Source organism: Aethalodelphis obliquidens, unplaced genomic scaffold (assembly GCF_003676395.1).
Source record: "Aethalodelphis obliquidens isolate GAN/ISIS:26980383/991018 unplaced genomic scaffold, ASM367639v1 scaffold1, whole genome shotgun sequence".
In the NCBI taxonomy this organism is placed as follows: domain Eukaryota; kingdom Metazoa; phylum Chordata; class Mammalia; order Artiodactyla; family Delphinidae; genus Aethalodelphis; species Aethalodelphis obliquidens.
In genome coordinates this window covers 79,871,603-79,894,569 of record NW_020837945.1, presented here as the reverse complement: position 1 = coordinate 79,894,569, position 22,967 = coordinate 79,871,603, and the positions used below count along the sequence as shown (strand labels likewise).

The 22,967-nt window shown below is 40.3% G+C and overlaps 1 long non-coding RNA gene across 1 annotated transcript; it reads left to right on the top strand.

The window, feature by feature from the left end:
- The first annotated feature begins 5,911 nt into the window (after positions 1 to 5,911).
- Positions 5,912 to 21,214, top strand: LOC113621851 (uncharacterized). Its single transcript, XR_003433328.1, has 3 exons — positions 5,912 to 6,248; positions 17,796 to 17,870; positions 18,253 to 21,214. It is a non-coding gene; the product is annotated as an uncharacterized LOC113621851 (long non-coding RNA).
- The last annotated feature ends 1,753 nt before the right edge of the window (positions 21,215 to 22,967 follow it).

Genomic DNA, 22,967 nt, shown 5'->3' with positions numbered 1-22,967 from the left:
ATGGCGTATTTTCTTCTTCCTCTCCTGGAGTTTATTTTCCCTCCCCATCAAACTACTTTGCTATCATATTCTTGTCTGAGTGTCAGCTTCTGGGAAACCCAAACCAAAACAACTTGTTATCTATTGCACTGGGGACCTCTTGTAGTTGATGGATGTAGTCTAAGACCACAGACCCAGGAGACAGGCCTAGGTCTAAGCCCAACCTGTACCAACTCACCTTCTTACTTCAGGCATTTTAACTCTCTCTCTCTGCTTCAGTTTCCTTACCTTTAACTTAAAGGATTTTGACTACATTAACATTTCCCAGAATGTGTTCATTGGAAGAACATTCCATGTTTGGAACGTTAATCGTTGTTATGGGGAAAAGGTGAAAGAGGAAAGAAGATTCCTGCTCTGTTATACACAGCAGTCTCTATCTACTTCCCAGGATGATGCTGAAGTGGACGTGGAGTGCCTGGCTAAGTGTCTGACACATAGTAGGTGTACAAAAAATGGTGATTGATTTCAAATCCAAAGCAGTTAGCTCATGCTCATATAGAATACATCATCAGTAGGCAGTGATTCTTAACCTGAAGTTCATGTACTCTCTGAAACTGTAATAAAAATTGTACACTCTGTGCTCCTGTGCCTTTTTCTGGGGTGAATCTCTTAGATTTAATTGGATTTTTAGACTCTCTAAAAGATTAAGCCTTAAGCCATATTGTCTTAAGCCATCTGGTCTTATCAGTTGTTTTAAAACATAGAAGGAAATCATTACTTCCTAGTTTTAATGATCAAACAACAAACACCTATTCATCATCTTATCTCTCTTTTAGGGGAACACCTCAAGTCTTTGTGCAGTGGTATCTCATTAAAATTTCTGAGATATGCATTCAAAATATGTAAGTGACATACAAATATGAGAATTCAGTTGATATAACCAAAAAAACAATGGATTAAAAAAATCCTGGGTTCCACTGGGAACTGTATTTGTATTTGAATAGAAACAATTTTTTTTTTTAAATTCTGGCTAGTTTGATGGATATATACTGTATGTTAGAATGGGGTGGGATAGTCCCTAAATGGATTGGGCTATTGTTGAATATTTCCCCTCCACTCTCCTTTGTCAGAGCAACAGGCAGATCACAGGTCTTGGATTCAAATGTTTTGCTCACCATCAGACCGTTCATTGGATTAATGTGTCCTGGGAAAGGTGCTTATTGTATCTATCTGTGATTCCTCAATAACTAGCACGGTCCTTTCCCATTTGTAAGGCCTTAGCAAAGGTTATCCAGGCTGTTGGGAGATTTGCTGTCATCTCAAACCATGAGTTGTGCACTCTCTCTGAGATGAGTCAACCGCAGGGAGAATGGAACCAACCACTAGAAGTGTTTCCGGCTCCAATTTTCTGAATGTCTCCTCGTGGAGCTTAATCTTTGGTTGTTATTGACAACTGTTGTGACCACATTTGAGAGTGTGTGCAAGGAGCTGTGTGGAGAAGTATGGGGAGGCGGAGAGAAGACAAATTGGCAGGAATTATTTTAAAAGATGCCTGTTTTCCCAGTTACTTAAGTTTACCTGGTTTTGTCGACATCAAGAGAGGTATAATTTTCTAGTTTTCAAAAAACAAATTATGCTTCAGTGGAAAGTAAATGTGTTATCATGGGTAAAAGGAAAATATATTGTCAAAATAATTGCTGTGGGACATAGAATCCGGTTTCAGGAAACATTTTTCAGTTTCTTACAGGCAGAGAATAGTATTATTAGAACAAACCAACCAACATCATTGGTACAATGGCTTCTGCTCTACTTTCTCTTTATCAGTTAAAGTTTCTAGTTCAGTGTGTCTTCACCTTTTTTGTGAATATGAGGACCCTGTTTAATACATTTTTTAAAATTGAGAACCTTGAAAGCTGGAAGTTGTATTTTAGTAACTGTTAAAGGGAGAGAATATACAACAGTATTCCAGTTATCTATTGCTACTTAACAAACCACCTCAAATCTAGTGGCTTAAAATAACATTGGTTTGTTTGGCTCATAAATTGGCATTTGGGCAGGGATTGGAAGGGACAGCTCACCTCTGCTCCGCACGGGGAGCTGAGGCAGCTTATAGACTGGGGGTCAGAATCACTGGAGGCCACAGGAACTCACACGACCAGAGGTCGATAGTGACTATAGGACCTCAGTTGGGGCCGTCATCCACAAAACCTATACGTGGCCTCTACCTGTGGTCTCTTTGCTTTCTCGTGGCATGGTGATTGAATTACAAAAGAAAGTGTCCCAAGAGGACCAGGTGTCATCTGTATTGCCTTTTAGGGCCTTGGCTCAAAAGTCACATAGTTCATTTCTGCTCCAGTAACAAGCCCCCCAAATTTAATGGGTACGGTGTCAACACTGCATTCTAGGAAGAATGTACGGATCAGAGATATTGTTGTAGCCATTTGGAAAAATATGAGCCTCCACAAAGGGCAAAATGCTCACAATTTCAGTAATGCTTTAAAATGAACACATGAGCCTATCACCCCTGGCAATGATGCCTCAGGGTCTGGGGATTTTTTACTATAATTGGGCACCTCTGCTCCAGAACAGATACATGTAAAACACACTCTAATGGGGTCAAAGCAGTTGGCCATAGCTTGAGACCCTGACTATGCTATTTTTCCATCCATGGAGGATGAAACTCCTTGGTCTCTACTGTGCATACCTTCCAGCCCACTCCATATTCTGTTCATTCTGGTCTTCATTTAATCATTCTCCTATGTGTAGTTTATTCCTCATTCAGCCAACAGCATTTTTTAAATATAAAAATACATACCTATTCACAAAGTAACCCAATTCACAAACTAATTCTGGTTCGATCTGCCTACAGAAATAACAACAATAACATAAGCAGCTACAATTCTGAACACTTAAATGCCAGGCACTGAGCTGAGTGCTTTACAGGCATTAACTAAATTAACCATCATTGATATAATAAGGCAGTTCAGACATTATCCTATTTTTTAAATTAAAAGAAAAAAACCCTGAAGTTTATCATTAAACTTACCCCAAATCTCAGTTAGTAAATTACAGACAAGTTCTCACAAAGATCTTACTTTTCATCATTATGATGCTATGGGTTCCTGTACAGGATATTTAACGTAACATTCATGGACTTTCCAGAGCTGGACCTTATTTTTCTAGTTTCACATGGTAACAGTTTTCTTTCACACCCATACAACTTATACAACAGTCATCTAGTATTCCTAACTATACACACACTTTTTTTCTTTGTTCATTTGCTTAATGTGTCTTTCTACTCTCCAACCAGCAAAACAGAAATTTCCTGCTTAAATGCCATCTTCTCTAGGAAGTCTTTCCTGACTTCCTGTCCCCTCCTCTGAACTATTATGACACTCAGTACTTTTCTCTGCTAAAACTCCCCTGATGTCATTGAACTTATTTGTCTATCTTTTCCAGAAGGTAATGAGGCCTAGGGTGTGCTGTTTATCTGTGAAGTCTCAAAGACTAACACAGCACTTTGTACCAAGTAGTCACATATTCTGTATGTTGGAACTTCAACTTCCTGCCCTGATGGTGGAACAGATACTACATTAGCCCTCTTTTGGTAAATTAGTATAAACCTAGACTAATTATATAAAATAACTGTTTTCTGATGTTGAACCAAAGGCAGTGCAGGACTGTGATCTCTGAGAGGTAGGAAACAAACAAGATAATCCCCAATATTGTAATGGCTTTCTGTTTTAAGGCACTTTCCAGACCATAGTACAGAGAAGGGGAGGCAAAACAGAGCACAGTTGCTTAGCAGAGCTAAAATGATAGAGATTAGAATTTGGGGTTACTGGAGCATCTAGAATTTCTGGGACAGGGTAAGAGGGAGAAGGAAGCTATGTACAGAAGGAGCTCTACAAATGTGCTTAAGGATCCCCTTGAGTCTTTGGCTGAATACTAACCTGTGTATGTGCAGAGAAAAACTGCATGAAGCTAGAGTGAAAATATCTATCAGAGGAAACCAACTACTTGGAACTGCGAGTTAAACAAATACTAGATTTTGCATGAGGCTGAAAGATGTTTGCATTCTGACTAGCCACAGTAGAGACTTTGCTGAAAATCCCAGAAATTCAATAAAACCCATATAAAGGCAACACGTTAGCAATAGAACTAGCCTAACCCTATGGTAATAGTCATTCTAGACCAACTATTTAAAAGACTCTAAAGAAAACTTGAAAGGACTATGTTGGTCCATGAGCAAATTAAATGCCTGCTGCAACAAAGCACTAAACTCTGTCATGAATAAAGATAAAATCCTTCAAAAATATAGTACCCATAATGTCAACCATACAATACAATTTACTAAGTATATAAATGAGCATAAATACCTGATGTATAATCAAAATAAAAATCAGAAAAATAGAATACAACTAAGAAATGGGAAAGATGATAAAATTTGCAAACAAGAACTTTAAAACAGCTATTATAATTATATTCAAGAATTTAAAGGAAATATTAACATAATGAGTGAAGAATAGCTATTATAATTATATTCAAGAATTTAAAGGAAATATTAACATAATGAGTGAAGAATAGGAAACCTTCAGAAAGAGAAGGTTAAGACAAGTTTAATTCTAGAACAAAATGGAAGTTCTAGAATTAAAAGTTACATGATTTGAAATTTAAAAATTATGAGATTAACATCAATTAGGCAATGCATAAGAAAGGTTAATAGGGAATATCCTGGTGGTCCAGAGGTTAGGACTCTGTGCTTTCACTGCTGAGGGTGTGGGTTTGGCATCTGGTCAGGAAACTAAGATCCCACAAGCTATGTAACGCAGCCAAAAAAAAACCAAACAAACAACTCTAATAAACTTGAAGACAGAACAACAAAGATTATGTACATGGAAGCACATAGAGATAAAATGCTGGGGGAAAGAAAAGTCTCAGGGACAACTGTCCTGTGATACAATATCAAGGGATCTATTGTAAATTTAAGTGACATGAAAAATATAAGCCTACAGATATAAGAAACTCAGTGTACTTCAAGCAAGATAAACACACACACACCCCGCACCACAGTCAGAGTGTACTGTAATCAAATCATTATAAACTGATTATGTGTTAAGTAAATGATAAAGAAAAACATCTTAAAAGCAGCTGGATGGAGTTGAGATGGGGAACATATTACCAACAGACAAAGGAACAACTATAAGAATTACCACTTGTGTCTCATCAGAAATAATTCAAACCAGAGAAAATTGGAATAATAGTCATGTCTTATAACTATTATTTCATAACATTTTTTAGTTGACAAAGTACTTTCCCACTCATGCTTTCATGTAAGCTTTACAACATTACCCCATGAGACAAACAGGATTAGGATTATTCTCCTCATTTTACAGATGTAGAAAGTTGGCTCAGAGATGTGAATTTGCCCAACAGAGCTAGCACTAAATCCTGGTCTCCAAGGTACCCATGTTATCATCATTGCCATCACACTGACTGTATACCTCACTTGGGTTGATCTCTGATATGCCTCTCCCTGTGGGCTGACTTTCTGGGTTTGCCTTCTAATTAAAACAGCCATGACACAACAATAATCCCCATTCCTTGCCAAATTCCAACTCCTAGTTTCCTGCCTTCCCAATTCTATGTTACAGCTCCGGACTCTGAGGAGCCAGAATGATCCCTTTAGCCCTTCCCAGGCAAGAAACACAAATGTGAAACCATGGTTTCTTAATCATAGGTCAGCTGCCTCCTTGAGAGGTTCATCTGATTCTGACATACCCCAAATTCTATGTCATACACCAAGCTTGGGCCACTGTAACCCAACAGTCCTCCCACACGAAAGCTTGGCCATCCTCTCATTGGCTCCACCATGTCCCAGCTTCCAGCATGAAATAGAAAAGTTCCTATAAGAGTGACAGTAAAGTTAGTAACAGCAGATCATAGCTAAACTCCTCACATGTTGTCTGTGGGAAAGGAGCATCTTCCTTTGTCTAGTCTCATCTTCTAAATGCCCCATCACCAATCACAAAACTGGATTCACTCAGTATGTGTCCCCTAGAATGCTTTTCAGGACAGAATGAAGTTGAGAGGGTGTGATGCACAGATTTTACCGATTCATAAACCTGGAAGGAAACTTTTCACTTTACAGACACATAATCCAAGATTCTGAGAGACAAGGTGGCTTGTAGATGGTCACCCAGTGAGCTGGCAGCAGGACTAGGACAAAGACTCTTTCAATTGCTCCCACAGTGTTTCTCCTTTCTCAGGTAAGTTCCAAGATGAGGACGCAATGATTTTGGTTGAGAGATTTTCTCTTAGATGAAGTTCGGATTGAAAGAGGAGAGAATTAGCTGCCCTCTGGTTGAACAGGCTCTATTTCCCAAGAGAAGACCCTACATTTATGTACTCCTGAGGTTTCACTCCTTTGAGGAGGTCTCATTGCATGCTTCTCACCAGCCACCCACTGTTTTCCCTTGGAAATATATTTGCTGTGTTCCTTTATATTTGCTTGAAATGTGGTTCCCACATATGCAGCTAAACCCTAAAGAATTTGCTGATTCAATTTCTAATTGATCTTTTCCAAGTGTTTTCTACTTCAGAGCCCTCTTCACTCCAATAAGGGTGGTGATAGGAAATTTAGAAGGAGTAAACTCAGTCTTGGGAGCTTCACTGCATTTTTTTAAAAAAGAAAATCAGCACAACCTTTGACAAGCATGTCCCAAGGTTTAATTTCCCCTTAGAATGTCAGAGAAAGTCAGTGTAATGAGCATACATAAAGCCTGTGGCCTTTCTTATAAGGAAATTTCAAGAGGGTCTACCAGCTGCTGGAAGGAAGCAGCACTTTGCTATGTGGCCAAACATACCCCTTGGCATTTCAAGAATCCTTTCTGAAGGGAGGGGAGAGACAGCTCATCTCAGCAACAGATCTGCTGCAGGCAGTAAGAGATCAATGGGGAGTTGGAATGGTGCTTACTATTATTATTAGTATTGCTGTTGTCATTATTATGATCAAGTTGCAAATTCACTTAATGGTAACAACAGGGTCTGGCCCCAAAAAGAGATTCTAAAAAGATGTAATCTCTGCCCAGAAGCCTCATTTTTGAGCCAGATATTTTTCCAGTACTCCATTCTCACAGTCCTCTGGTGCCTGTTGTGGATATGTGTCTGCGTGCTCTGACCAGCCTGGCTAGATTCATGTTGATAAACTATGCACACAGAGGAACTGTGTAGCTCACATACACTTTACTGCTGCTTTTGATAAACCAGAGCCTCTTTTTAAGATAATGAGATTTATTGACATAATTATGCATATACTGCTGTCTTCTCAAATAGGATTTAGAGAACATAATAAGATGCCTGGTGTTGGAAGTGACCTCAGAGAGAAAACTACATAGTGCTCGAATTCTGCCCTTCAATCTCTTGCCCATTCTTGAATACTCCTGATGTTGGAGAACTCAGCACCTATTAAAGCAGTCCATTACTGTCTAGAGAGTTCTGATAGAAAGTTCCTCCCAAATTAGGCATCTGCTAGTCACTTTCTTTCTCCCTTCAGAGAGCAGCATTCTCTGTACAGGAAAGCAGAGGTTTCTCCTTCTCTTTGCACATGGCTCCGCCCTCTCTGCAGGGCTCCCTGGCACTAGGGAGCTCTCTTACTGCTTCTGGCTTCTCTATGGTTGCCCTTCAGTTCCCCTGGGTGTCATCTGGAGTTCATGCTCCAGTAAACAGGCTGACGCTTAATACGTCTCCCCAAAGCTTAGTGGCTTAAAACAAGATAGAATCATTATTTGTAATGATTCTGAGTGTTGGCTGGGGAGTTGCTCTGCTGGCACCTCCTGGGCTCCCATGGCTGGGCTGGAAGGGGCAAATTGGCATTACTCTTGTGTCTGACCGTTGGTGCTGTCAATGGCCTGGGACTCCTCAGTTCTCCATATGGCCACTCTTTCTTCACTAGGATAAACTGGGTTCTTAAGCGGTGGTCTCAGACAGTCTTCCGGGGGTGAAAGGCCTAATCTTGAAAATAGCACATTATTTCTGCCATATTTCTATTGGTCAGAGCAAATCACAAAGGCAGCCCAGATGCAGGATGGGCAAACAGTCTCCGCCTCTTGATAGGCTGTGGCATGTTCTTCAGTCTACCAGCCCTCTTTCCGCTGGAACACACAGAAGGTACGTGTACAGAAGGTAGAAAGGAGAGATGGAGCACGAGGGCTTTCCCTTTCTCTCTTGACACTGTTCCTTCATTTTCTCAAGACCAGTATCTCTGGGTTTATGGTTACACAAATATTTATTTTATAAAGGGTTTCAATGATTTGGGAAGATAATTAGTATAGAGAAAGGAACAAAGTATAATTGCAGCGAATTTGAATTTTGCCTTAAATCTCAAAAATGAAGGATCTTAAAGACTTGTGAAGAGATCTTCTGTGGTCACTTTTCAGACTTTCATTCTGGATCCTTTATTTCAGGTGCAAGAGTTTCCTCTTCCCTCATATCAAGTGTCTCATGGTTCCAAGGTCGATATCCAAAAATTTCCACCTTCACTCCACTTCCTTTTAGGAAACCTTACTTCTTTTCGAAGGAAGAGATTTCCCCCCCTAGATTCTTTGCCCTTTCCTCATACAAAATGACTTAAGTTTTAATCCTATGGTCTTAGCACCCCAAACCCTCACTACAGTTGGTCATCAGCCAAATTTCATAGACAGGCAGTCACAAGATGGATGCTGGTTCCCTGGGGAAGTTGAGTGTGGAGTAGCCTTTTGGAGTTTCCTTTTTTACATCCCCGTGTGAAGGCTGAGGCCGGCAGTTCCTGTTGACAGGGGTCTACTGAAATAAGATCAGATCCCAAGAACAAACATCAGTTGTGTGTGTGTGTGTGTGTGTGTGTGTTTGTGGGGAGACTGGGGATGGTTTGAGTAGAGTGGTCTTTTCTCAATTAAAAATGGAGTTCTCTATAACACAGGAAACTAATTCAATATTCTGTAATAAACCATAATGTAAAAGAATCTGAAAAAGAATATATATACATATATATTCAGTTATATATGTATATAAAACTGAATCACTTTGCTGTACACCAGAAACTAGCAAAACACTATAAATCAACTATACTTCAATTAAAAAAAAAACACCATTAAGTATACTGAAAAAATAATCTACCACTGGTAAACCAACAACAACAAAAAAAACCAAACCAAAATTACGACAAAAAAATGGAATCAGTGGAACCTCCATTACTAAATGAGAAGTATTTGGTTTCTCTCCTGCTCAGTCTTGGTCCCCGCCAGAATCATAATAGCTGTGCCCCAGACTCTTCATTCAGTGGTCCCTACCCCCAGCCACACATGCACACAAACACACCTCTGAAGGGATGTGTGACCCCTCTTACTATATATTGGAAGAAATCCACCTCCTTTTCTCCTGAGGACACACAGACAATTCATTATTTTTTTAACACCTTTATTGGAGTATAATTGCTTTACAATGTTGTGTTAGTTTCTGCTGTATAACAAAGTGAATCAGCTATACGTATACATATATCCCCATATCCCTTCCCTCTTGCGTCTCCCTCCCACCCTCCCTATCCCACCCATCTAGGTGGTCACAAAGCACCGAGCTGATCTCCCTGTGCTATGCGGCTGCTTCCCACTATCTATTTTTACATTTGGTAGTGTATATATGTCAATTTTACTCTCTCACTTCATCACAGATTACCCTTCCTCCTCCCCACGTCCTCAAGTCATTCTCTACGTCTGCATCTTTATTCCTGTCCTGCCCCTAGGTTCATCAGAACCTTTTAATTTTTTTTAGATTCCATATATATGTGTTAGCATACGGTATTTGTTTTTCTCTTTCTGACTTACTTCACTCTGTATGACAGACTCTAGGTCCATCCACCTCACTACAAATAACTCGTTTTTTTTATGGCTGCGTAATCTTCCATTGTACATACGTGCCACATCTTCTTTATCCATTCATCTGTCAATGGACACTTAGGTTGCTTCCTTGTCCTGGCTATTGTAAATAGTATTGCAATGAACATTGTGACACATGCTTTTTTTAAGTTATAGTTTTCTCAGGGCATATACCCAGTAGTGGGATTGCTGGGTCGTATGGTAGTTCTATTTTTAGTTTTTTAAGGAACGTCCATACTGTTCTCCACAGTGGCTGTATCCATTTACATTCCCACCAACAGTGTAAGAGGGTTCCCTTTTCTCCACACCCTTTCCAGCATTTATTGCTTCTAGATTGTTTTTTTCTTTCTTTTTTTTTTTGCGTTACGCGGGCCTCTCACTGTTGTGGCCTCTCCCATTGCGGAGCACAGGCTCCGGACGCGCAGGCTCAGCGGCCATGGCTCACAGGCCCAGCCACTCTGCGGCATGTGGGATCTTCCCGGACCAGGGCACGAACCCGTGTCCCCTGCATTGGCAGGCGGACTCTCAACCACTGCGCCATCAGGGAAGCCCCACTTGTAGATTTTTTGATGATGGCCATTCTGACTGGTGTGAGGTGATATCTGTTTGCAGTTTTGATTTGCATTTTTCTAATGATTAGTGATGTTGAGCATCCTTTCATCTGTTTGTTGGCAGTCTGTATATCTTCTCTGGAGAAATGTCTATTTAGGTCTTCTGCCCACTTTTGGATTGGGTTGTTTGTTTATTTTTATATTGAGCTGCATGAGCTGCTTGTATATTTTGGACATTAATCCTTTGTCAGTTGCTTCATTTGCAAATATTTTCTCCCATTCTGAGGGTTGTCTTTCCGTCTTGTTTATGGTTTCCTTTGCTGTGCAAAAGATTTTAAGTTTCATTAGGTCCCATTTGTTTATTTTTGTTTTTATTTCCATTTCTCTAGGAGGTGGGTCAAAAAGGATCTTGCTGTGATTTATGTCAAAGAGTGTTCTTCCTATGTTTCCTCTGAGAGTTCTATAGTGTCTGGCCTTACTTTTAGGTCTTTAATCCATTTTGAGTTTATTTTTATGTATGGTGTTAGAAAGTGTTCTAATTTCATTCTTTTACATGTAGCTGTCCAGTTTTCCCAGCACCACTTATTGAAGAGGCTGTTTTTTCTCCATTGTATATTCTTGCCTCCTTTATCAAAGGTAAGGTGACTTGTGAAGAGAGTGTGGGTTTATCTCTGGGCTTTCTATCCTGTTCCATTGATCTATATTTCTGTTTTTGTGCCAGTACCATACTATCTTGATTACTTTGTAATCAATTGTAGCTTTGTAGTATAGTCTGAAGTCAGGGAGCCTGATTCCTCCAGCTCCGTTTTTCTTTCTCAAGATTGCTTTGGCTCTTTGCGGTCTTTTGTGTTTCCATACAAATTGTGAAATTTTTTGCTCTAGTTCTTTGAAAAATGCCATTGGTAATTTGATAGGGATTGCATTGAATCTGTAGATTGCTTTGGGTAGTACAGTCATTTTCACAATATTGATTCTTTCAACCTAAGAACATGGTACATCTCTCTATCTCTTTGTATCGTCTTTAATTTCTTTCATCAGTGTCGTACAGTTTTCTGCATACAGGTCTTTTGTCTTCTTAGGTAGGCTTATTCCTAGGTATTTTATTCTTTATATTGCAATGGTAAATGGGAGTGTTTCCTTAATTTCTCTATCAGGTTCTTCATCATTAGTGCATAGGAATGTAAGAGATTTCTGTGCATTAATTTTGCATCCTGCTACTTTACCAAATTCATTGATGAGTGCTAGTAGTTTTCTGGTAGCCTCTTTAGGATTCTCTATGTATAGTGTCATGTCATCTGCACACAGTGACAGTTTTACTTCTTCTTTTCCAATTTGGATTCCTTTTATTTCTTTTTCTTCTCTGATTTCCATGACTAAAGCTTCCAAAACTATGTTGAATAATAGTTGTGAGAGTGGGCAACCTTGTCTTGTTCCTGATCGTAGAGAAAATGATTTCAGTTTTTCACCATCGGGAACAATGTTGGCTGTGTGTTTATCATATATGAGCTTTATTATGTTGAGGCAGGTTCTCTCTATGCCTACTTTCTGGAGAGTTTTTATCATAAATGGGTCTAGAATTTTATCAAAAGCTTTTTCTGCATCTATTGAGATTATCATATGGTGTTTATCCTTCAATTTGTTAATATGATGTATCACATTGATTGATTTGCATATACTGAAGAATCCTTGCATTCCTGGGATAAACCCCACTTGATCATGGTGTATGATCCTTTTAATGTGTTGTTGGATTCTGTTTGCTAGTATTTTGTTGAGGATTTTTGCATCTATGTTTATCAGTGATATTGGCCTGTAGTTTTCTTTCTTTTTGACATCTTTGTCTGGTTTTGGTATCAGGGTGATGGTGATCTCGTAGAATGAGTTTGGGAGTGTTCCTCCCTCTGCTATATTTTGGAAGAGTTTGAGAAGGATAGGTGTTAACTCTTCTCTAAATGTTTGATAGAATTTGCCTGTGAAGCCATCTGGTCCTGGGCTTTTGTTTGTTGGAAGATTTTTAATCACAGTTTCAATTTCAGTGCTTGTGATTGGTCTGCTTATATTTTCTATTTCTTCCTGGTTCAGTCTTGGAAGGTTGTGCATTTCTAAGAATTTGTCCATTTCTTCCAGGTTGTCCATTTTATTGGCATATATTTGCTTGTAGTAATCTCTCATGATCCTTTCTATTTCTGCAGTGTCAGTTGTTACTTTCCCTTCTTCATTTCTAATTCCATTGATGTGATTCTTCTCCCTTTTTTTCTTGATGAGTCTGGCTAGTGGTTTATCAATTTTGTTTATCTTCTCAACGAATCAGCTTTTAGTTTTATTAATCTTTGCTATTGTTTCCTTCATTTCTTTTTCTTTTATTTCTGATCTGATCTTTATGATTTCTTTCCTTCTGCTAACTTTGGTTTTCTTTTGTTGTTGTTTTTCTTCTTCTTTCTCTAATTGCTTTAGGTGTAAGGTTAGGTTGTTTATTTGAGATGTTTCTTGAGGTAGGATTGTATTGCTATAAACTTCCCTCTTAGAAGTGCTTTTGCTGCATCCCATAGGTTTGGGGTCATCTGGTTATCACTGTCATTTGTTTCTAGGTATTTTTTGATTTCCTCATTGATTTCTTCAGTGATCTCTTGGTTACTTAGTATTGTTTAGCCTCCATGTGTTTGTATTTTTACAGTATTTTTCCTGTAATTGATATCTAGTCTCATAGCGCTATGGTCAGAAAAGATACTTGATACAATTTAAAGTTTCTTAAATTTACCAAGGCTTGATTTGTGACCCAAGATATGATCTATCCTGGAGAATGTTCCATGAGCACTTGATAAGAAAGTGTATTCTGTTGTTTTGGGATGGAATGTCCTTTAAAAATCAATTAAGTCCATCTGGTTTAATGTGTCACTTAAAGCTTGTGTTTCCTTATTTATTTTCATTTTGGATGATCTGTCCATTGGTGAAAGTGGGGTGTTAAAGTCCCCTACTTTGATTGTGTTACTGTCGATTTCCCCGTTTATGGCTGTTAGCGTTTGCCTTATGTATTGAGGTGCTCCTATGTTGGGTGCATAAATATTTACAATTGTTATATCTTCTTCTTGGATTGATCCCTTGATCATTAGGTAGTGTCCTTCTTTGTCTCTTGTAATAGTCTTTAAAGTCTATTTTGTCTGATATAAGAATTGCTACTCCAGCTTTCTTTTCATTTCCATTTGCATGGAATATCTTTTTCCATCCCCTCACTTTCAGTCTGTATGCATCCCTAGGTTTGCAGTTGGTCTCTTTTAGACAGCATATATTTGGGTCTTCTTCTTGTATCCATTCAGCCAGTCTATGTCTTTTGGTTGGAGCACTTAATCCATTTACATTTAAGGTAGTTATCAATATGTATGTTCCTATTACCATTTTCTTAATTGTTTTGGGTTTGTTATTTTAGGTCTTTTCCTTCTCTTGTGTTTCCTGCCTAGACAAGTTCCTGTAGCATGTGTTGTAAAGCTGGTTTGATGGTGCTGAATTCTCTTAGCTCTTGCTTGTCTGTAAAGTTTTAATTTCTCCATTGAATCTGAATGAGATCCTTGCTGGGTAGAGTAATCTTGGTTGTAGGTTTTCCCCTTTCATCACTTTAAATATATCCTGCCACTCCCTTCTGGCTTGCAGAGTTTCTGTTGAAAGATCAGCTGTTAACCTTATGGGGATTCCCTTGTATGTTATTTGTTGCTTTATTGTTGCTACTTTTACTATTTTTTCTTTGTATTTATTTTTTGATAGTTTGATCAATATGTGTTTCTCCTTGGATTTACCCTGTATGGGACTCTCTGTGCTTCCTGGACTTGATTGACTATTTCCTTTTCCATATTAGGGAAGTTTTCAACTATAATCTCTTCAAATATTTTCTCAGTCCCTTTCTTTTTCTCTTCTTCTTCTGGAATCGCAATAATTCGAATGTTGGTGCATTTAATGTTGTCCCCTAGGTCTCTGAGACTGTACTCAATTCTTTCCATTCTTTTTTCTTTATTCTGCTCTGAGGTAGTTATTTCCACTATTTCATCTTCCAGGTCACTTATCCGTTCTTCTGCCTCAGTTATTCTGCTATTGATTCCTTCTAGTGATTTTTTATTTTTTTTTTTTTTTTTTTTTTTTTTTTTTTTTTTTTTTTTTTTGCTCTTTAGTTCTTCTAGATCCTGTTAAATATTTCTTGTATTTTCTCCATTCTATTTCCAAGATTTTGGATCATGTTTACTATCATTACTCTGAATTCTTTTTCAGGTAGACTGCCTATTTCCTTTTCATTTGTTTGATCTGGTAGGTTTTTACCTTACTCCTTCATTTGCAGCACATTTCTCTGTCTTTTCATTTTGTTTAACTTACTGTGTTTGGGGTCTCCTTTACACCGGTTGTGGGTTCGTAGTTCCCACTGTTTTTGGTGTCTGCCCCCAGTGGGTGAGGTTGGTTCAGTGGGTTGTGTAGGTATCCTGGTGGAGCGGACTGGTGCCTGTGCTCTGGTGCGTGGGGCTGGATCTTGTCTTTCTGGTGGCAGGGCTGTGTCCGGTGGTGTGTTTTGGGGTGTCTGTGAACTTAGAATGATTTTAGACAGCTTCTCTGCTAATGGGTGGTGTTGTGTTCCTGTCTTACTAGTTATTTCACATGTGGTGTCCGGCACTGGATCTTGCTGGCCACTGGGTGGAGCTGGGTCTTAGCATTGAGACGGAGATCTCTGGGAGAGCTCTAGCCGATTGATATTACGTGGGGCCGGGAGGTCTCTGGTGGTCCAATGGCCTGAACTCAGCTCTCCCACCTCAGAAACTCAGGCCTGACACCAGACCGGAGCACCAAGACCCTGTCAGCCACATGGCTGTGTGTATGACTGTTGTCTCCTTTTCTTCACATCCCAGAGCTCTTTACTCAAAAAAGGTGACCGGGTTCAGCTTAGATACAGAAACACCTGGCATGCGGCCCAGAGGGCAGAAGTGGTTTCAGACAATTCATTTTTATGAGAGGTTTTCATGTATTTCAAGATAATTACCATGTCCTTCACAAGTCTATTCTCTTAGCTAAATACTGAGGCTGGCTTAATAAATTGTTATCTGACAAATGCCACTTTATTGATTCAAAAAATATAAGAAAATATATTTATGAGAAAAATTCACACTCGTTTCTATTGTAGATATTTGTCATGCATTTAGCAGAAATCCAAAATGTTAGACACAGGATATGGATAGTGGATGAGATACTGAACATAAAGTGTTAAATCACTAATTCTGTTTCTATTTCTCTTCTTCTGTGTCTAGCACCTACTCAGAAAAGACAGGAATGAAAGAAGACTGTGGAAAATATCCTATATTTAATCTAATAATTCTTTTCACTAAACAAGTCCTACAAATTCATTTAATAAGTGTTTAATAATATTTAGTAATATTTATTAATCACTTACTATATATCAGTCACTGCACATCTGACATCTAGAAAACCCTTGGTAAATGCCTGTTGGGTGAAGTAAAGGGATCACTTAATTGATATAACTCTGCAAAGTAAAAATTATCCCCATTTTCTAGATGAGGAAATTGGAATTTGGGGAGGTTGAGTGTGCCAAATTCTTACAATTAAGAAGGACAGAGCCCAGGTTCTTCTTTTCATTCGACTCAGTGCATGCCTGTCCTGGGCACTGGGGGATATGGGGTAGAAACATTACATGAGCTTCCTCCTTTGTTCTCACCTTCTGCATGTGAGGAGGAGAAGCCAGGGCTCAATTCAAGGAGGAGGGGAGCACTGAGCTGGTCCTGGGAAAACAGTGGCAAAGGAGGCACAGGAAGGGACACTGACAGGGAGGGACTTAAGAACCAAGATAAGGAGAGAGGAATGTGCTGGGTGCTCAGCAGGTACTGAGAGGACCACTCCGGCCAGACGAGGGAGGACTCATTTTGGGTGTGTGTGGAGGTTGGTTTGGAATTCCGTGTTAGTTTGACTATAGCTTTTGATGGAGCTGGACCATGGAGAGACTTGAATAACAAATTAAGAAGGCTTTTTACTATGGATTAGCCAAGGCCAAGAGCACTGACGGGCCATGTTTCCAGAGATGTAGATAAGCCTGTTCAGGGAAAATTCTTTCTTCCTGTTGACGTTAGACAAGTTCTGGCCTGGCCTTTCTTCACCACTGCAATGGTAAACTGGAGATTTATGGGATTGAGAATATAAAAAGAGACTAGCTCCTTTGACCTGCTTACTTGCCACTAGAACTGGGAAAACATCAGTTCTCCACATGGTGCCTAGCATATACTTTCCTTGGGAGTCCCTAGAAATGTTTAGCAACAGAATTCAAAGATGCTGGATCCTGTAGCCCAGACATTTAATTCTTAATCTTTCCTTCATCCTAAGTCCAACATGAGGGAGCCAGTGAATATTTTTAGCAGAATTGTCACTTGAAGATAAGCAGTATGAGGGAACGTTAATCTTGGCCTCATGGCTCAGCATGGCTCAGAGAGACCCAGGAGGAAGGGAGACCGAGTGGGAGACATTTCACTAGTTCTCACAAGTGGTGGGCAGGTTTTCCAGGAAATCTGAAAAATTCGTTCATCCCTTTCCTCATTCAGTTACTTGTTTATTCACTCAACAGATATGTAGAGAAAACCCACCCATGTACTAGGCGGTGAGTGGGTTAAAGCTCTGAAAACCAGGGGTGAACAAAAGAGACATAATTCCTGTACTCAAATAATTTACAGTGTCTTTTCTAAACTAATCATCCTAATGTTGTTATCCAGTATTTCAGTGTTTTAGGGTGATGGGATATTACAGAATTCAAGACATCCAGCAAAGGATGAAGATACTTGACTACATAGTGATCTCCCTGAACCTAGAGGCAATTTCTGCACCTAGTAGGAGTTTGACAAATTTCTACTAAAACATAAGAATCTAGAATTCATGTTTATAGGTATGTGCATCTGAACCTGAGACTTTTTACTGGGATTGGTATTGAAAGGAATCAAAAAAGAAAGTAGGGAGATATTTTTCTTCCTTCTTCTGGAGCAAAAACAATGTGGGATAGAGCAACCATAGGCCAAGTCCTCTCAGGAATACTGAGGAATACAAAGCACCGTGATAGCTCTTTCACCAAAAAACAAACAAACAAACAAAAAGTCACCCTTTAGGTTTAACCTGATTGCAAAGTCAAGCAAGCATGAGACTGGTTTCTTTTTTTTTTAATTTTTATTTTATATTGGAGTATAGTTGATTAGCAATGTTGTGTTAGTTTCAGGTGTACAGCAAAGTGATTCAGTTATACATATACATGTATCTATTCTTCTTCAAATTCTTTTCCCATTTAGGTTGTTACATAATATTGAGCAGAGTTGAGACTGGTATCTTTTTGTGCTAGGTGTGGTGATGTAACTGACTCAGACAAGAAGAAATGATCTTAAGAAGTTCACCACCAGGAGGATGGTAGTACAAGGTACACTTGCAGTAATCAGCTTATTTCTTCAGTTTACGCCTCCATCCTCATCATGTAATTGTACCAGTCCCTTCTCAAAATCTCGTGATATTGTTTGTGAGATAATTTAACATGTTGCTATGTAAACTTTCTGAGCCTCAGTTTCCCCATTTCTAACACTATGATATTTTTGAAGGGCACTGTAAGACTGAAATGATACCTCACAAGCAATCTGCCAAACATAGTACCTGGCACCTGACTGGAACCTAATACTTACCTCATACCATCACGTCTAGGAAAAGTAAAATACTTTTTTAAAAAGTCTGGGTTTTTTTTCCTCCTCACATTTTGTGAGAGAAGTTTGGCAAAAAACATAGGAAATAATTATTAACGTTTTCCTCAGTCAGGTTTGAAGTTCCTGAAATGACTCATCCCAGGATTGGTGGGAAGCTCAAAGGAGGTGGCTCAAAGGAGGTGGCGCATAGGAAGAAAGCCCCTTGTCAACTATTAAGTACCCTCCACACCTGAAGAGCCAGCTTAGGCCTGAGGGGCCTGGTGCCTGCCTTTGTACAGGAATGCCGGTGTCCCGAAGGCCAGCGTCACTGGGTGGAGGAGGCCCTCGTTATCCGGACGGGATGCCTGCTAATGAGAACCGCAAGCAGCCACGAAGAGGATTTCCACTGTACGGCCTTCTTCTGACTCCAATTTGTGCAGCCTACGCTGCTCTGCTTCGGGGAGCCCAGGCTCCAGAGGCCCTTAATAGCCAAAGTCACCCAGCGAAACTCTGCCCACCTCCAGCCAGCGTGGCTGACTGCCCCAGAGAACATAAATGACGATAATCCCTTCGCAAATGAGGAGAGACACTTCTCATTAACAACTTGGGGCGGACGACCCAGGGCTGAGCAGAAAAGCAGGATGCAGACAGGGCGGCCTTGCGGCTGCTGCTGCTCTCACCACTTCCTGGCCCCGTCACGGGGCGGCCTCGCGGAAGCTGTCTCCAGGGGCGCTTGCAGGAGGAGTAGAGGCAAATCCTTACAGAGCTTTCTGATACCAACTCCACCACGTGTGTTTTCTCGACTGTAGACCTGAGGCTACATTACAAACCTCCACTTAAATGTAGGCTCGGAGGAGAAGCCATCTCTGAATGCATTCATTTCCTCTTTTCCTTTCTCAAAAGAAAACCAAAAACCAAAACGCCACTTGTATTTATTCATTATTCCAACCATTATTACTCTTCTAGGGTAGAGATTGGTTCTCAAAGCTTAGTGTACATCAAAATCACCTGAAAACACTATAAACAACAGGGCCCCTACCTCCACTGCACCCTGCAAACCTATGGACATCAGGGGATCTGAATTTTAAGCAGTTTCCCAGGTGATTCTGATGTAGATGGTTCTTAGACCACACTTTGAAATACACTATTCTGAACACAGAAACTATTTCAGGGGGTGTTAAAACTGTAAGAGACTTCAAGGATAGCTAGAACAACCTCTTGCTCTACAAATGAGACAGCATCATGTCACAGATAAAAGCACAGACTCTACCAAACTGCCAGGTTAAATTCCTGGCTTGGCCTCTTACACGCAGTTATGATTTGGAGCAAGTTACTTTAATTCTCTGAGCTTCAATTTTCTCATCTATAAAATGGAGATAATATAAAATGGGGATAATTACATACCTCACAAGAGATTCTGGAGGATTAAAAAATTAATATAGGCAAAATATTGAGAAAGTGCCTGGCACATAGTAAACATTCAAAGGATATTATTTACATCATTCACAATTCAGAGAAACAGAACCACTTCAAGCGGTATAGAATGAGGAATACATTACGAAGATTAGGCCACACGCAATTGTGGGAGCTGATTATGTTGGCTATTTAAAGCTGTAGTTTCTGAATCTGGTGCTGGGTCTGAAGTCAGCAGGACTAGAAATGTAGAAGGAAAGATAGACATAAAGTAGAGATACCAAGAACAGACTAGAACCTGTTAAGAATTAGCTGGAACATCATCTGTCTCTCATCCCCTTCAATCCCTATGATGCTGTTGACCTACACGATGAGCTGGCACCCGGCATCACAGAGTAACACCTGTGTTTGGCCCAGGACTCAGGGAAGCTGAAGGCAGGGATCCGGCAGAAGCTGGAGCGGATGAAGGCCTGACTGTATCCCATACCAATCAAGTAAGCGGGCAGACCAGTGACAATGTGCATGAGTTCCAACAGTGCCTGCCTTATTGACCTTCAGAGTGGAAAAATTTAAAAAGCCCTCCTTTATGTCCCCCTTCCAAAACTCTCATGACCCTAACTTGAAACACTAACTTGTGGTCAACTCCAACTTGGAATCATATAGAGAGGGGAATTCCAACTGTAACTCGGAATTCTAACCCTAACTTGGAACCATATAGAGATGAGAATTCTATGATTTGTAGTTTCAACTTAGAGAAACTGATACAACACAAATCACATTATCAATTTATCTTACTACTCATCAGAAAACGGAAGACAGAGAAAGAAAGTAACTTAAGGTCACACAGAAAATCTGTAGGAGAAGACTGACAAGGGCCTGGGCCTATTCTTTTCTACTTCTGTCCTTCAGGCCTCCTGGTTACTGCAAAGATCTTAAGAGCGTGTCCATCTGCATGTCCTTTGGACCTTCAGACAGAAGGCTCACGGGGGTAATGGATCCAATTCAATAATATGTTTACTGAGGGCCTGCTAGGTGCCTGGTACTCTGTCCCTAGGTAGGGAGGAGTCCTTACCCTCAGACTGCTCACAGAGAAGACAACTGCATCAGTAAAGACAACAGAAGTCTGAAGAGACACATGCTTCAGGAGAGAAACAATGGTAGTGTTTTGGGATGGAGCTTGATGAAAAATGGGATCTCAAGATAACATCAGAGATTTTTGCTTAATATCCAAAGTTCAAAGTCTAGCTCCTACTTCTCCACTCTCTTATCCCTCAATACTCTGCCCTGGTGAAGCAGGACATATGGTTTGTTGGAACTGAGGGGCTTCCAGTATGCAGTGCTAAAACTAGAAAGTCTCTAGCAAACTGGGATGAGCTGGTCACCTTAAGGCCCAACAAAAGAGTGACTTACCCAAGGGAAACAACAAGTAAGTAGCAAAACCAGCTTTGGAATCAAGTATAGTACAATCTTCTCTTCGCTATTATGACCCTGTAACTCTAAGCTCAACAAGCCCAAGAACCTCTCATAAGCAATTAGCAAGCCAGTAAAAGGAATCAAGACTTTCCAGCTACCCTCAACTTTCCTCAGAACTTCCTGAACTTCTATTCCCGCTTGGATTCTGAAATCTTTTTAACTCTTGTCTGTTTTCCCCCAGTGTATTAAAGCCCATTGGACTTGGTTTGGTGTTAGGTCTCTGTGGATTTTACTTTGGCTTTTTCACTGACTTTGGCTTTGCTGTTGCTTTCCTGATTCTTCCCAAATAAGAAAACCTAGAGGAGGACACCCATACTCAAAGCACCCAGGACTGCCAAGACTGAAGGACCTTGAACAGAAAAGAAGGTAGTGGAGGCCATGTTTGGTTTCTGGTGCTGAGACTACCACTTAAAAAATTCTCCAGCTCTTTGGTTGAAAAGTTTGAAATAATCAGGGGTGCTTATCAAGACCTTTAGCTTTCACCATACAAACCTCATATCAGATGAATCACCTTCCGGATCTACCAACATGGTCTTTATTTGGCTTGCACAACTAAAATTAGCAGGCCATTCACAATCCATAATGGCTGGGGAATTATCTCATACACATGGGACAAAGGAGAGGGATCTGAAGAGGGGCCTCTTCCCTAAGTCTCATCCATGAGATTCTTCTCATTAAAGAGGCGCTCTCAAGCATCCAATTTGCCGCAATTATAGCAATCAAAAAAGCATTCAGCCTCCTTCCGCACCTGACAAGCCAGCTCATGCATTCTCTCCAACGGTGGTGGGATGGAAGCCAATGCAGCTCCCATCCCCCTGGTTCCAGCTATAGCCATCAATCCCACCCAACTCCCATCCTCACAGCTGGAGTTGGTTCACAGTCCAACAGACTCTGCCATGTTGACACTACTATGGTAGACCTGTGGCTGCCCCGACCCACCAGGGTTCATGGTTCTCCAGAGAAAGAGGCCAATTAGCCCTTGATGTTGGCTTATATATCTCTATACTCAAAGGCTGGAAGTGAACTTATTATAGGCAACCTCCTCCATTTTATAAGTTTCTAAGGGCTGATAAAGAAGTTCCCATTGTGATAACAGGTGCAGGTGTAGCGCCTTGGAGAAGCTCGGGCTCGTCTGATTGCTGCATTGTGCCAGCCTCCATGGCACTTGAATGGGAGCTTTGTGAGTATACAATCTCCCCAGATTGCAGGGACCGGCTGCTGCTGGTGGCGGAGTGCAGGTCTGTTGATTAAAGGCCCATTAACAAAGCGCAAATAACTCTCAACTTCCTCTTCTCACCTGCTTCTCTGTTTTAGTCTAATGGCTCCTGGGGGAGCTGAAAATGTTATTTAATTATTCCTAACCCCCACAATGCTGCTACAATGACTCCTTCTAGAGCATGCCATCCCCAGCAAGGCATCTGTAAACATACTTATGAACTGCTCCAGGCTTGCTAATAGATGTAAGAAGTCTGCAGCCACTCCAAACAGTCAGGCTGGTATTGAGTCATGTACACGGACCACCTCTGTGCTAGTCCCTTGAAACACTCTGGCTGCCCCATGCACGTTTCCGTCTATCTACCTTCAAGGCCAGGTGACCACAGCCCTTGGGTTATTGCTCACCATGTGTCTCTCAATCTCCACTGAGAGTCTTTGGAAAACAATATGCAAGTGTTTATTGTTGTTAAGTGTGGTCACTGAGCCCAGTGGGACATTCTCTCACCTTTTCTCAGTGTCTGTAAAGTGGGGATAATGGGGATAACCAGAGCTTCTTCAAAGGGTTGTTATGAGTCCCCAATTAGATAATGTCTGCAGAATATGTAATGCTCAATTGAGCTGGTGCTCAATTAAAGGTTGCTATTATTTCATTATTGTTTCTGTCATATCAACTGTTAGCTTTTTTAATAACTTTCTCCAGAATGTCTCCCAATCTGATAAGTTCTCCTAGAGCAGGGCACTTC